Genomic DNA, 16800 nt, shown 5'->3' on the forward strand with positions numbered 1-16800 from the left:
TTGCAACAATTTATATTTAATTCTTGGGTTTTTCCCTTGCCATATAAACTTAGTAATGTTTTTGCCACTGCTTAAACAGAGCATCTGTTATCAATATTGGCAAAATTTTGAATAACAACATGTTAGGTAAAACATTCATCTTAATTACAAAAATTCTTACTATCAAAGATAATTGTATTTTTTCCCTAAGTCCTCTCTAATGTCATTCAAAACATTCATATAGTAATTCTATTCTTAGAATTTGTATTAGTCAATGTTACTTAATGTCATTCCAGACTGTTCACTTTAAAACCTGACTTTCTCATCAGAATTTCTTGATGCTGTATATTCATGTTCTTAACAAACATTTTTGTCTTTTGTTTAATCTTAATTCATTCAGCTTCTTCAATCAATATTCCATTTTGAGGATCTTATAGAATCAAAACTAAATCCTGTAAGTTTCCATGTAAAAGTCTTCAATTCTTCAGTTTAATTAGGTATTAAACAGACTCCGGAAGGAGTCTGGGACAGGCCGTGGTGAGAGGGCGGCCCTGGACTGGCTATCAACCCCCTGCTGATGTGAGAGACTAGCAGGGGAGATTTTTTGTTCCCCCAGCAATGCTGCCCTTATCCATCCCAGGCTGGATCTCATGACTAGGTGAGAGGACAGTTATGGGCTCTTGTCTGGACCAGCTCAGGTGAGAGCAGAGCCGGGTTGGCAGATTGCTGGATGAAGACATGTTCCGGATTTAATGTTTTTACATCTTAACTAACATCTTATCATCTTAATAACATCTGACCCCATTTGTGAACAATGGCTCATATGGACAGTTCCATTTCATTTAGAGTACAATACTCTAAATCGGACTTGTACGCCCTCAGGGGTTTTTTTTTCCCTCCTGGATACAACCAGCCTCCCTTTCTAACATTTCCCTTGATGACGGACCCAATTGTTGGGACCCCGAGAGGAGGCTGGGCTTAACTAGGGGCCTCTGGTGGAGATGCATTAAGAGGCCCCTGATATATTTTAGCTAGGTATTTTAAAGGGTGAGGGAAGGGGAGGGACAGTAGGGTGGGGAGGGAATTTTTAATTGATACTCAGTCTGGGCCTATGAAGGGTCCCGGCGAGATAGGGTTGGGGATGGAGACTGCTGGTTCTGTGTGTGCTGGGGTGGGGCTGCAAATCCCCATGACGATAGGGAATGGCGGCAGGTGGTTGCATATCAACATCTGGGATTGTGCCCCCGTTGTCTTCGAGCAGTGGCACGCTCTGACCAGATCCGTTGTTAACAAGGCTCCCCTCGTTCATGATTTGATTGAGGAGGAATGCGCAGATCTGGCGTGCATTACGGAAACTTGGGTGGGCTCGGAGGGAGGGGTCCCTCTGACTGAATTATGCCCCCCAGGTTTCCGTGTGCTACACCGGCCGTGGGCTCAGGGTAGGGGTGGAGGGGTGGCAGTGGTTATCAGTGAGACTTTATGTCCGCGGGAGACCACCATTGTCCAGACTGGCGTGAGTGAGACCCTCCTCCTGAGATGTGGCCCTCGGGTTCAGATGGGCTTGTTGCTTACATACCTGGTGCCCAGCTGTGTGGCAACAGCCCTGCCTGAGCTGCTCGACACCCTCTCAGGGTTGGCGGTGGAGTTCCCCAGGCTTATAGTGCTGGGTGATTTCAACCTCCCTTTACTGGAAGGGTCGTCTGAGATGGCTCGGGAGTTCATGGCTTCCATGACAGCCATGGGCCTGACCCAAGTAATTCAGGGCCCGACTCATGTGGGGGTGTCACACTCTCGACCTGGTGTTCCTGTCTGGACAGTGGTTGGATGATCTGGGAGGAGGTTCACCGGTCATTGTTCCCCTGTCATGGTCCGACCATTATCTCCTGCTGCTGGTCTTCTGTTATGCTACCCCCCACTGTGGGGCTGCAGAACCGACCAGGTGTTTCCGCCTCAGGCACCTAATGGACCCAGAACAGTTCCAGATGGCGCTTGGGTCTATACCCATTGCCCTCACTCACAGTCCAGTTGATGCCTTGGTTGATGCCTGGGATAGGGCGGCTGCTGAGGCACTCGACTGTGTTGTACCCTTGCGACCCCTGACCCGGCGCAGATCCCGTTGGGCTCCATGGTTTTCTGTGGAGCTCCGGGAGATGAAGCGTCGGAGACGGGGTCTAGAGAGCTGTTGGAGATCCACCCGATCCGAATCTGACCAATTGCAGTTAAGAATCTTTATAAGATCTTATCTTGCGGCGATGAGGACGGCAAAGGCTAATTACTTTGCTGCCCTCATCGCGTCTGCAGATAATTGCCCGGCCGCCCTGTTTAGGGTGACTCGCTCCCTTCTTAACCAGGAGGTGAGGGAGAATCCCTTGCAGGGGCGGGCCGAGGAGTTTAGTCATCATCTGACGGACAAAATCGCTCAGATCCGGGCCAGTTTGGACTCTGACTGGGCGGAGTCTGACGTGGAGGAATCGGACGGTCTTGAGCATGTTATCTGGACTGAGTTCGACCCTGTTTCCCCTGATGATGTGGACAGGATGAGGAGGAGGCTGAGCTCCACCACCTGTTTGTTGGACCCGTGCCCCTCCTGGCTGGTTTATGTGGCTCGGGAGGAGACACGAGGCTGGTTCCAGGCAGTAATAACTGCTTTCTTGAAGGAGGGTGTCTTCCCCGCCTCCCTGAAGGAGGCAGTGGTGAGACCCCTCCTCAAGAAGCCTGCCCTGGACCCGGCTGTTTTAAATAACTATCGTCCGGTCTCCAACCTTCGCTTTCTGGCGAAGGTTGTTGAGAGTGTGGTGGTGCATCAGCTTCCTCTGTTCCTGGATGAAAATGATTATCTGGACCCGTAACAATTGGATTTCAGGCCCGGGCACAGCATGGAGACGGCATTGGTCGGGCTGGTGAATGATCTCTGGCGAGCTCAGGTCAGGGGTTGTTCCTCTGTCCTAGTCCTATTAGACCTCTCAGCGGCTTTTGATACCATTGACCATGGTATCCTACTGCGGCGTCTCAAGGGGTTGGGAGTGGGAGGCACTGTTTTGCAGTGGTTCTCCTCCTATCTCCTGGTCCGCTCACAGTCGGTGTTGACGGGAGGGCAGAGGTCCACCCTGAGGCCTCTCATTTGTGCAGTTCCTCAGGGGTCAGTTCTCTCGCCCCTCCTGTTCAACATCTATATGAAGCCGCTGGGCGAGATCATTCGTGGTTTCGGGGTGGGGTATCATCAGTACTCTGATGATACCCAACTTTTTTTCTCCACCCCAAACCAACCCAGCGATGCCCTCGCCGTGATGTCCCATTGCCTGGAAGTGGTCTGGGTCTGGATGGGGAGAAACAGGCTTCGTCTCAATCCTGCCAAGACTGAGTGGCTGTGCATACCGGCATCTCGGGTCAACCAGACTATTCCATCTCTAACGATGGGGGGTGAGGTGTTACCCCCCGTTGATAGGGCTCGCAACTTGGGCGTCCTCCTGGATTCATGGCTCAATTTTATTATTTATTTTTATTTTATTTTAATTCCATTTATATCCCGCCCTTCTCCGAAGACTCAGGGCGGCTTACAAGCTTAGCAGTAGCCTTCATTCTATGTATATGCCTGCTTATTAGGGCTTTCACACAGCCCCAAAGCGGCATTATTACAAAGTCAGCTTATTGCCCCCAACAATCTGGGTCCTCATTTTACCTACCTCGGAAGGATGGAAGGCTGAGTCAACCTTGAGCCTGGTGGGATGCGAACCTGCACTAATTGCAGGCAGCTGGTGTTACTTAAGGAGGCATTAGCCCACTGCTCCACCAAGGCTCTTTTGAAGATCATATAGGAGCCGTGACCAGGGGGGCTTTTGCCCAGGTTCGCCTGGTGCGCCAGTTGCGACCCTACCTGGACCGAGATGCCCTATGCACAGTCACTCATGCGCTTGTGACCTCCCGTTTAGACTACTGCAATGCTTTCTACATGGGGCTGCCATTGAGGACCACCCGGAGGTTTCAGCTGGTGCAGAATGCGGCCATGCGAGTCGTGATGGGGGTCTCCCGATACTCCAATGTAACACCTCTACTCCACGAGCTGCATTGGCTTCTGGTTGCCCTTCGGGTGAGATTCAAGGTGCTGGTGATGACCTATAAAGCCCTAAATGGCGAGGGTCTGGGATATCTGAGGGAACACCTGCTGCCAGCATCAAGCTCCCTTCGTCCAGTGCACTCCCACAGGGAGGGTCTTCTCAGAGTGCCGCCGGTTAAAGATTGCCGGCAGGTAACACCCAGGGGTAGGGCCTTCTCAGTGGGCACACCTGCCCTTTGGAACCAGCTGCCCGCGGAGGTTAGGACTGCCCCTGACCTCCGTTCATTCCGCCGGGACCTGAAGACCTGGCTCTTCGAGCTCTCTGGCCCAGGCTGAGAATTAAGTTTTAATTTTAATTTTTAATTTTAACTGGGGTTTTTATTTTTTCTCAGGGTCTCATTTAATCTTTTTTAATTTGTTTTAACTTTTGTATTGATTTTCTTTTAAATATCCTGTAAACCACCCTGAGTCCTTTGGGAAAGGGCAGTATATAAATCTAAATAAATAAATAAAATAAATAAATAATCACTGTCACTGAATAATGATAATAATTAATAAATGTGCCTCTGCAAAGAAACAGTGGCCCTCCTAATCAGCTGCTGCAAGAAGATTGCACAGACTGACTACAAGCAATGGCACGACAAAGTAACAATGATGCAGTGGAATATCTTCAAGAAATACCGCTTGTCTCCAAGCAAGAACTGGTCAAAACACAGAACAAAGTAATAGAAAATGAAGAAGCTAAATTATTATGGGACTTTAGAGTTCAGACAAACAATCACCTGCCACATAACATCACAGACAACTGTTGATAAGGGGGGAAAAAAGTCTGCATAGGGGATGTGGAAGTGCCTGGAAACAGCAAAATAGAAGAGAAAAAGCTGAAGAAATTCACAAAATATAAAGAAGTGCAAATGAAAATAAAACTATGGTGGCGAAGAAACTTAAGGTAGTACCAGCAATAATAGGCACCCTGGGTGAAACCCCAAAACTTTTGAAGCTTCGCTTGAATGGCATAGGCATTGACAAAATCACCATCAGTCAATTGCAAAAGGCAGCTTTACTTGGAACAGTTTACATCCTATGACAATACTCTTAATGCCATCAAACAACATTGCCTATTCCAGGCCTTTAAGAAGGACTCTAGGGCAGTGGTCCCCAATCTTTCTGGCTTTACAGACTGGCAGAGAGGGGGGGATGGTGGGCCCACGCTCATGCATGCCTGCCATTTGTACTGATGGAGCTGTGCACACACACATTCCCAATGTTCATACAGGTGGAGCGGGCACATGCACTTACTCATCCATGTGTGCTCACCTACTACTTCCACGGCCCGGTTCCAAATGGGCTATGGCCCAGTACTGGGGGGGGGCTGCTATAGGTGGACAAAAATGCCAAATATAATCTAAACATCTGGCTGACTGTGCAGTGAACCATAATATGAGAAATTTAAAACAATAATTCACCTTTCTCTCTCTCTGTCTCTCTGTCTCTCTCTCTCTCTCTTAGATAAATTTCATTTGACTTATAAAATTGAACAATTAAAATTTTAAATCCTGAAAACTGTTTATGATCAACTGTTTCTCCTACTAGCGCCCAAAAAAGGTTGTGCTGCCCCTTTTCCATTGTTAAAATTCATAAGGCAGTAAGAGTTGGCAATATAGCTCTGTAAACATAGGTTATTTTCAATTTTTAACCTATTGATCAGCATTGCGGCTGGGTGGGTATGGCCAGGGTGGGTGTGGCCTACTGGGTAGGCGTGGCTAGAGTGCATATGGCCTACTGGGTGGGCGTGGCCAGCTCTACATCGTTTGCATCAAAAGTGCCTATGGGGGCCTGGGCAGGAATGGGACAGATCTGGAGGTCTCTGGCAGAAGGAGGGTCTCTGGGCCAGGGCCAAGGCAGTGGGGGCCATTCCCTCACTGTTTCCAGGATGGCTTCGCGGGCCACATGAAACCACTTTGCAAGCTGGTTCCGGCCCCCGGGCCTTGTGTTTGACATGTCTGCATTATGGGATTTGTGCTCATAAATGTTTAAGTTAAGAAGGAGGACAACCTTCATAAAATACTGCCCTATTCATAACTCTTGCAAGCAATCCTGAATAATACTATGATCAATGTTAATGAAGGCTTCTGAGAGTTCAGGCAGGACCCACATATCCTGGTCTCACTACAGGATGGCCACAAACTTGATCAACATGGATTCAATTCCATTCACTTCCTGTCTTTCAAAAGCATTGTTCTAGGCATTACTTCTGTCATTTCATCTTCTGTAGTTCCTTTGTAAACTAAAAGGCTTGCTTTGATCAGCAAACAATCAATTAATTTATTACAGCCAAAGGCCAACACATAAATTAAACATTCAAATAAAACAAAACTAAACAGAACCATCACAAGAGGACATAGCAATATATTACAATTAATGATGTAATCAATGAGTGACCAAGGTCTGCCTAGTTTTACAAACAGTATATCAAAAACTAGCTAGGTTCAGAAAAACTGAATCATACTGACCTGACAATTAAAATACATTCAGTATAGCCTAAAACTGGATAAAATACGTAATAAAATTAATTATAATTATAAAAGATTATTACAAAGATCTAAAATGATTATTTATGTTTCTGGCAAATCCCCAATGCTGCTGCACAAAATCTAGCCACCTGCGCTGTGATCACTGCCTGTTCATCCTTAAGCAGCCACTGGAGATAAATACTTTCTGAACAACCAGGATACCTATCAATTATGGGGAAGATATGGTTTTTCTGAATAGCTCTGTAGAAGGAACATCAAAGGAGTATGTGTCCAATGGTCTCCACATCTCCTGAGCCACAGGAGCAGAGTCTTTCAGACAGTGGTGTCTTTTTATACTTGCCGTACAGGACGGCCTATGGAAACACATGGCACCGTGCAAGCGAGAATGCTTTCTGGGGGTTTACTGACTCCAACTGACTAAGATACCTGGCAGGTGTAACCACATATCTAATAGAGTCTGGAGCCAGAAACAGTGGAGCTATACCTAAGTCTGCTTGCCTCTCGATGTCCTCTACCCTTTGACGCAAGGTTTGTTTTGCTTGGTCATAGTCCAATTTGAGAACTGAGGCTAACAAGAAGCCTAGTTTGGCAAGGTTGGACTTGACTGCCTTGATCTATGAAGAGGAAAATTTATCTTGTAAAATTAATGAAGCAAGGCCTTGCAGAAAGCAATTAAGCCTTAGCCAGATGTTTAAGGAAGCTATACAGATTCTTGCTTCAACTTTTATCAATCCTGTCTCCAGGTGCAGAAGTGCATTTGAGACACAGCACGGCATCTGAATGATTGTTCTGATAAATTTGGATTGAACTCTTTCCAGTGGTGTAAAACACAAAGCTGAGGGTCTGAGCAAGGTCCCGTAGAGAAGCTGTGCTAGCAACCTGGCCAGAAAGAGCTTAATTGCAGCTGGAACATAGTGCCCTCCCTTTGTGCAGAAAAAAATTAAGAATGGCATTTGCTGATCATTGGCCAGAGGCAGCGGCGTATTCTCCATGGGCTTTTTGTGAGCCAGTGGCATGACCACCCCTAGGTACTTAAAGGTGGTTACCTGCTCTATTTTGTGGCTATTTAAATACCATGAGTACCATTTTGGCCTTTTTGCAAAAGCCGTAATCTTTGTTTTCTCATAGTTTATGTACAGTTTATTATATTTGCAATACTGGACAAGGGCTCACAAGGCTCTTTTAAGGCCAACTGGAGTCCTGGAGAGGATCACAGTGTCATCTGCATAGAGCAGCAGAGCAATGCTTCGGTCATCTATTTTTTTGTGGTGGTAATTTGGATTATTTAACCATTTTACCATATCATTTATATAAAAATTGAAGAGCAAGGGGTCCAAAATGCACCCCTGTTTAACCCCCTTTTGAGTTTCAACTGACCTTGAGAAAGACCCTTACATATTACACCTCACCTTGAGGGATGTTTTGGTATGTAAGGCACGTAACAGATGGAGGAGTCTGTGATCAGTTGAGGCAGCTTCCAGCTTCTCCCATAGCTTAGTCCTTGTAACCATGTCAAAAGCTGCCTTAAGATCTATAAAGGCAGCATATAATGATACAGGTCTATCTGATGCATATTTTTCAATCATATGATGAAGAACTAAGCACTGATCTATAGTGCCTCTCTGTAATTATCCCAGACTCCAAAAGACCCTTTTAATTTCTATATTAAAAGTTATACAGTTTTGCATTCTTGAGTTGTAGTGATAAATCTCTTTACACTTGTTCATAGTTGTCCTTGCTTCAAGATGGGGCCTCTGCCTTCCCCCATTTAAGTCTGCATTCCTGTGATAAACCTTTGCCCCTTGCTTCATTTACAACAAGACTTGTCTTTTATAATTGTCTATGTTTCAAGTTATGTTTCAAGTTATGTTTCAAGTTATGTTTCAAGTCATGCCTTTCAAGTCATGCCTTTCAAGTTAAGATATGCCTTCTTGACTGATGACAACCCTTGTATTCTCTGTTAGCATTTGTAATATGATAAGCTATGCTTTATTGTTTCCTGTGATGACCTTTGCTCTCTTCATTAGCAGATGTGTACAATGAGTTATGTTTTCCCTTTGACCTCACATATGTTAATTCCTCATGTGTACTTTCCCCCTCCCAAATGAAACAGCCTAATAAAAGGAGGGTGTCCGGAGCTGTTCGGGGGGGAAAAACATCTACCCCGGGCATTCCGTGCTCCCTGACCTTGAGCAAACTTGTATTGGTGCCTCAGTTTGTCTTAGGACTCTGTCTCTAAAACCATCGCAGTTCCCAAGTGTGACCGTCGGAACGTCCGGCACACTGGGTCGGTGGCAAAGGGCAAGATCCTTCCATATTCAAGGTGTTCACCCTTGCGAGGGTCCCTCCAAATTCTCACCCCTGTTACGGGGCTCTAAGAGTTGAGGCCAGAACCCTGACCGGTCGCTCATCGCAACACCTCTCCCCTCGGCTTGTTCTTCGGCAATCAGGTTCGCAAAATCCAGCCACTCCTTTAATTTATCTTGAAGGTGTTTGTCATAGAGTTTGGATCAGCAAACAGAAATGGATTGCTCATATGCAATTCTGTTCCAAGGCTGTTCCAAGCCCATATTTCAGTCAGTGACCAAGGTTTAGAATAATTAACCAACATGGTCTTGAGACATTAGAAACGTGTTGCCATTGTTTCTGTGGAGTTGGTTGCATCAGTCACTTTTAGAGCAATCATAAAATGATCGAACTTTGACAAAAGCCAGATGGCGTTGTCTTCCATCTATGGTTCATGTCGCATATATGTGAAGGTTTCTTTAAAAAACTAATTTGGCCTTTCAAGTGAGTCATGATCATCTGAGCAAATTTATGGTTGTCATGTTGTCTTTTGGTCTGAACCCCAAAGACAATACAGCAAAATCCAGTTGAATCCAATTAACAGAATAACAGTGTTGGAAAAGACGTTGGAGTTTGTCTAGTCCAACCCCCTGCTCAAGCAGGAAACCCTATACCATTTCAGACAAATGGTTGTCCAATCTCTTCTTAAAAACCTCCAGTGTTGGAACACCCACAACTTCTGGAGGCAAGTAGTTCCACTGATTAGTTCTGTCAAGAAATTTCTTCTTAATTCCAGGTTGCTTTTCTCCTTGATTAGTTTCCATCGACTGCTTCTTGTCTTGCCTTCAGGTGCTTTGTAAAATAGGTTGACCATCTCTTCTTTGTGGCAACCCCTGAGATATTGGAACACTGCTATCATGTCACCCCTAGCCCTTCTTTTCATTAAACTAGGCAATATTCTAAGTGATTTTACCAAGGCATTATAAAATGGTACTAACGCTTCATGTGATCTTGATTCTATCCCTTTGTTAATGCAGCCCACGACTGTGTTGGCTTTTTTAGAAGCTGCAGCACATTTATGGCTCATATTTAAGTAATTGTCCAATAGGAATCCAAGATCCTTCTCACAGTTATTACTATTGAGTCAAGTACCACCTATTCTATACCTATGCATTTGTCATTCAGTCTGTCAAGATCCTTCTGGATCTTGAGCCTATCATTTGGAGTGTTGTCTATTCCTGCCAGCTTGGTGCCGTCTCTAAATTTGGTGACTTCCTCTTCTATCCTCTTGTCTAAATCATTAATGAAGATATTGAAGAGTACTGGCCCTAAGACAGAGACTTGCGATACCCCACTGCCTATTTCACTCTATCTAAATGCAATTCCATTAAGAACAACACATTGAGTGCAGTTGGTCAGTTAGTTAGGAATCCATCTGGTGGTGATGCTGTCTTGCTTCCTGTTACCTACAGTTCTTCTGCTTATCAATTATTTTCCTGCATGATACCAGTCATCTTATTTTTCTTGCTCTGAGCTTCTGGCTGATGCTCCATAAAAAACGTCTGTGGGTATCTTTGTAAAAGAAATAAATCCCATTCTAAACCATCCATGTCTCATTATAAGAAAGGTCACACACAGTGGATCAGACTGAGCCCAACATGCGGATATGCACGTGAGCTATTTCATATACATAAATTTAGATATTCGTTATAAAAAAATACAAAGGTGTCAGCAGGATTAATTCACAGGACACACACGGAGTCATATTCTAGATAATTACAATATGCTTATGTTAAAATGATTATTATATTAAAAAGTACTTATAGAACTATAAATACAACTACAAAATATGTATTTTATATATTATGCAGTTTTCCTTTCAGAGGATTAAAAAAATGGGAAATTATAAACAAAGAATATGAAAAGGAATGAATGTAGCTCATTTACGTTTCTGAAAATGAACAGAGTCAAGGAAGCATAAAATAGAATTGAAAAAAATAATGTGAACGGTTTCTAATTTTATTGACATTCTCAATCCTTACTGATTTAACTTCCTAAATTATTTGTGAAAGTAATCTGATTTTTTTTAAAAAAACTTTATATCTGAAGTTACTACAATTACTCTTCTAAAATTTGCAATGTTCATAATTACCTAAGGTTATTTGACATACTATTTTATTAATTCCTTTACTAACTTTTATAATGCAACATGCTTCAAAAAATCTTTTTGCTCAGTATCAATGAAAAATACAGGGATATAAGAAATGGTCCAATCTAAGGACACAGATTTAATTACATTTATTTCTTGTTTCATAAGAATGTTCTGCATCCACTGAAAATGGATCCTTATAGCAATTTCTATTTAATAATTTTCTTTATAATACTGTGCATCTTTGATCTTTTTTGAACAAATAAAAATAATGTATAGGAGATAGGCTGAGGTACCAATGCATTACTTTTGGTGGTTTTTTCCCCTTCTTTGATTCACCCCATAAAATTATTGAAAAGATATCTCTAAGGAACATCTGGTGGAGATAGATTGGTTATATTCCTCTGCAAATAATTTCACTTTTAGCCTATGACAAATACTATAAGATTAAACTTAAAAATAAATAAATAAAAGTATCCGAATAGCAGCTCTTGTTGCTAAATAAGTATTATTTTTAATCCTGTAGGAGATAATAATAATAATAATAATAATAATAATAATAATAATAATAATAATAATAATAATAATAATAATAATAATAAAGTTGGAACTGTCCTTGGAGGTCATCTAGTCCAAACCCTTGCTCAGGCAGGAAACCCTATACCATTTCAGACAAATGGCTGTCTAGTCTCTTCTTAAAAACTTCCAATGTTGGAACATTCACTGCTTCTGGAGGCAGGTTGTCCCACTGGATAATTGTTCTGTCAGGAAGTTTCTCTTTAGTTCTAGGTTGCTTCTCTCCTTGATTAGTTTCCATCCGTTGCTTCTTGTCCTGCCTTCAGGCGCTTTGGAGAATAGCTTGACTCCCTCTTCTTTGTGGAAGCCCCTGAGATATTGGAACACTGCTATCATGTCTGCCATCATCCTTCTCTTCCTTAAACTAGACATACCCAATTCCAGCAACTGATCCTTATATGTTTTAGCCTCCATTTTTAAATGATAAAAATGACAAATGATAAAATAGTAGAGCAACTACATAATCTTGACCACTTCAAGATTGACTCATCCTTCTGAGATCGGTAAAATGAGGACCCAGATTGTTGGGGGCAATATGTTGACTGTAAACTGGTTAGAGAGGGCTGTAAAGCACTGTGAAACAGTATATAAATCTAAATGCCATTGCTATTTGCAATGAATAATCCTTACAATTTTTCACTAACTTTAGTCAACATTTGGATTTATATAGCTAATCAACATGCTATTTAGCTGCAAACAGAATTCTGGAAACTTTTTAATGTTTTGCAACCTAAAGCAAATGTTATTTAAGAGACTATGTAACAAATCTGTGGCATTGTGAGTGATATGCAGTCTCCAATGATATAGCACTGAAATTTAAAGATTCTTGAAATAAATGCACACAACAAAGAACTGTGTTTTATTTCCCTTGTTTCTTGTGTCACTAAGATGCATGAAAAATAAAGTACTCAAGATACATACAACTGAAGCCGGCAAAGCGTTAAGAGCATTATAAAATTTAACCAGGGATTTAAGTTTTATATTTTTAAAAAAGAACTAATATACACTAACACACATCAAATCTAACAGGATAGATTGTAGTCAATTTCTTATTCTTTGAATTGGTACCAGTTTATATTACTTGCTTTTTATAATTTTCTATGGCACTAGCACAAAAACACATTATCATAGGACAAATCTCATCTTTTTAAAGTTGCTTCTAAATGAAAATAAACTCTCAACTAGAGAGTTTATCCTTCTAGGGTTTCATTAATGATGAGTTGAATGCTAGTTGCTATTCTAATTTATACTCTAGGACAGGGGTGTCAAACTCAATTTCATGGAGGGCCGCATCAGCATTGTGGTTGCCCCCAGGGGGCTGGGTGGGTGTGGCCTGGGTGGGCGTGGCCTGCTGGGTGGGCGTGGCCTACTGGGTGAGCATGGCCAGCTCTACATCGTTCACATTAAGGGTGCCTATGGGGGCCCAGGCAGGAGTGGGACAGATCTGAGGGTCTCTGGCAGGAGGAGGGTCTCTGGGCCAGGCCCAAGGCAGCGGGGGCCGTTCCCTCACTGTTTCCAGGATGGCTCCGCGGGCTGCATGAAACCACTTCGCGGGCCGGATCTGGCCCCCGGGCCTTGTGTTTGACATGTCTGCTCTAGGATACCTGATATAACAACAAAAGAAACCTGCCTATGTGGGCAGAAAGTTTACTGCTGTTTAACAGTATATATAATATGGAGAAATTAGAATTTATGCATTGATTTGGGTTGTGGGTTCTATGTTGTGGGGTTTTTTTGCAAGCATTAAATATGCAAGTTACATGCTATACACTAACTGTAGCAAACATATACTATAAAATTTAGAAGTTGTAAAATAAGAATAGTACATTGCTGTGTTGAGGTTTATTGTATAATTTTTGTATAAGCTCTTGTTGAAATTGAGTTATCAAATTGTATGCTAAAGCAAAAGGCATGTTTACTTAATTAACTTGTTAAACATTTTTGGAAGTTTGCCCAATGCTTTTTTGATAAGAAGAGACACAAATTACCAGCCACTAACCAAAATACATTTTTCTAACAGTTTTTATTCATGTACTGCATTGAATTAAATCATGCCTATATTGCTTCCCTCCCCATAATAAATATTCTTATCAAAGATAGAAGGTGAATTCAAGCAGTTTGTCTGCAGTAAATGATACCTATTTATTCCAACATGCCTGGGATTCTTCATCAGTTTGGTCTTGAATTCAGCAGTGAGATTCACTACAACAGCCTTTAGGATATCCTGACAGATTCTCTAAGAATTCCATCATATACCAAATACCAGAGTTATCACTCCAAATTTAAACTTTTGAGTATATTTATTTATTTAAAACATTTATATAGTGACCTTGGCTATCTTATAACAAATTTTGGATGGTTCCTAAAGTTTTCTGCCTTTCTAACTTTTCTAATCTATATGTATGTCAGAATTCTTCAGAAGATTTCACTCACTTTTGTTTCTCTTTCAAGGGTTCAAATATACCGTATATCCATGTGTCTCTGTGTTTCTGTGTGTGCTGTTCAAACGTGTCTGATTCTTAGAAATAAGTCTCTGCAGTTTTCTTAACAAGGTTTTTTTGAAATGGTTTGTTATTGCCTCCATTCTAGTCTCAGAGCCTGGTCTAAGGTCACCCAGCTGGCTTTATGTCCTAAGGCAGGACCACACCAAAACAGGCATGCACATGTATGAGATTTTATATATAGAATGTGTGTGTGTGTGTGTGTGTGTGTGTGCACGTGTATACACACAAACATAAATATATGCACACACACATACACATATATTTTGTGTATGTCTATATATGTATTCCTTTTTCTTAATTCACTGAACCCACAGCTAGAACAGAGTGAAGATACACAAAATGTTGTACCCAGGGTGTCATTTTGTTAACATTAACAAGAGTGATGAGCAATGTAAGCTGTCAACTGCACAGGAACTGGACCTGGCAAGACAACCATTTGACAACCTGATCTTAATATGTCTTCTTAAATATGAACATTAATTTGACGAGGGACAAAAGCAGATAGTGCCTAATTCTACATATGATGTGGCAAGAGTGTTTCTGAATTACAATCTTCCCCAAAACTCTGTTTATATACATAATTAACAATGTTAAGATTCGTTGTTGGTTTTATTATTATTCATTCATAACCAATTCCTCTTATCACATCAAAAGATTAAAGATACCTCCAGCTTGTCATTTACAGATTTTTTTTAAATATATGGGGGAATATTTTAAAAGGCCAAAGATGAAATAGGTTTGCATGTGGAATATAGCAAATAATATTATTCTAAATGTTATATTACATAGGAGAATGACATTTACATAATATTAAAATGTTATTGTTTCCCAATAGCATTTTCAGAATGCTCTCTTATGTTCATTTAATCAAATTTCAAAGGTTACTGTAGCGTCCTTTGGAAGTGTTCTAAATGTATTCCACTAATGCAAGGCAATAATAAATATTGGTGACTACATTTCTAAAGTCACTTTTCTCTTTTTTGTTTTCAGTTATAAAAAAATCAAGTTTCTTTTTTGGCATTAAATTTATCAAAGCACCCAAGGACTAGATTGGAAAGTGCAACTGATGTTAAAAATTCAACTACAATCTATTTGGGTGCTTATGGGCATACCCTTCACAAATATTCTAAGCTCCATTAGGACTTTTTAAATATATCAGTCTAGCTTTCTGCCTCTCATCCAAGTATTATGCATATCTGATCCTGCCAAAGTTTTCAAGATCAGCCAAAGTCCCTAGCCTAGTAGTTTCTATCTAACTGGGCCTGTATTTCCTTTGAATTTCTTTCAACTGTGAAATGATCCAGATCAGTTGGTTTGGAAAGCAAAGGTTTAAAGTCTTATTATGATTATTTAATTGAGATATTCCTTTACTTACTTACTTACTTACTTATTTTCCTGTCTTTATTTTTATAAATAACTCAAGTTGACAAAGAGATCTAATATCCATCCCTTTTTCTATTTTCCCCATCCTGGGAGGTGGGTTGTGTTGAGAGAAAAGAACTGGCCCAAAGTCATCCAACTGGCTTTCATGCCTAAGGCAGGACTAGAACTCAAAGTTTTTCTGTTTCTAGCTATTTCTGTAACCACTGGTTCTGTCAATTTAATTAGCAACAACTTTATTCTGATCATACAGCAATAGCAATAACACTTAAACTTATGTACTGCTTCATAGTACTTTACAGCCCTCTGTAAGTGGTTTACATATTGCCCCCCCCCCAAAATCTGGCTCCTCATTTTACCATTCTTGGAAGGATGGAAAGGCTGAGTCAACCTTGAGCTGGTGAAAACTGAACTGCTGGCAGTCAGCAGAATTAGCCTACAATACTGCCTTCTGATCATTGCATGTAACAACCAACCTTGAATGCCTGATGAGTGGTCTGTATGCTGGAATTAGCATAACAGAGATGTGGTCTAAATAACCGAGGTGGGGGTGGGGCTTCACCCGATATGCACCCGGGATGTTTGTATAAACAACATCCAGCATGTTTTCCCCTCTGGTAGCAAAGTCCACATTTTGATGAAATTTAGGGAGCACAGTTCTGAGTTTTGCATGATTGAAAACTCTGGCAACAATAAATAATCCATCAGGGTGTGTGTTCTGCAGTTCGTTGATATTCCGGTAAAGTACACAGAGCGTTGTCCTTTTTCTTCTTCAACATTTTGGAATCTTAAATAATAATCAGCCCTATCCATCTCTAAAGCGATAATCATTTTTTCCTGATTCCTGTCTGTTAATGTAAGTTGGTTATCAATCTCCTCTAGTCTCTTATCTGTTAATTCAATTCTTTCTTCAGCTTGTTGCAGTCTTTGTTCATTTTTCTCCATCAGTTCTTTGACCTCTTTTAGGTCCTCTTCTAGTTCGCCAATCCTTTCTTTGAAGTCTGTGTGTAGAGCCAGTATCATATTTTTCAATTCCATGTTAGATCTCTCTTGCTGCATTGTATAGTCCAGTGATTTCTGTGCCACTGGACTCTGTGATATTAGGGCAGCTGTTGCTGGGTGTGTTGAAGTCTTCTTCATTTTCTCCAGTAGTTTGTAATCCAAATGTTGATGGGGTATTATAATCCAAATGTGCTCCAACAAAAAATTAATAATAATAATAATAATAATAATAATAATAATAATAATAATAATAATAATAATAATAATAATAATAATATACAAAAAATTTCAGTGACAAGAAAAGGTGAGAACAAAGGGGAAAGGAATGAAAAAGAG

This window comes from Vipera ursinii, assembly GCF_947247035.1.
Source record: "Vipera ursinii genome assembly, chromosome: 2".
NCBI classification, from domain to species: Eukaryota; Metazoa; Chordata; class Lepidosauria; order Squamata; family Viperidae; genus Vipera; species Vipera ursinii.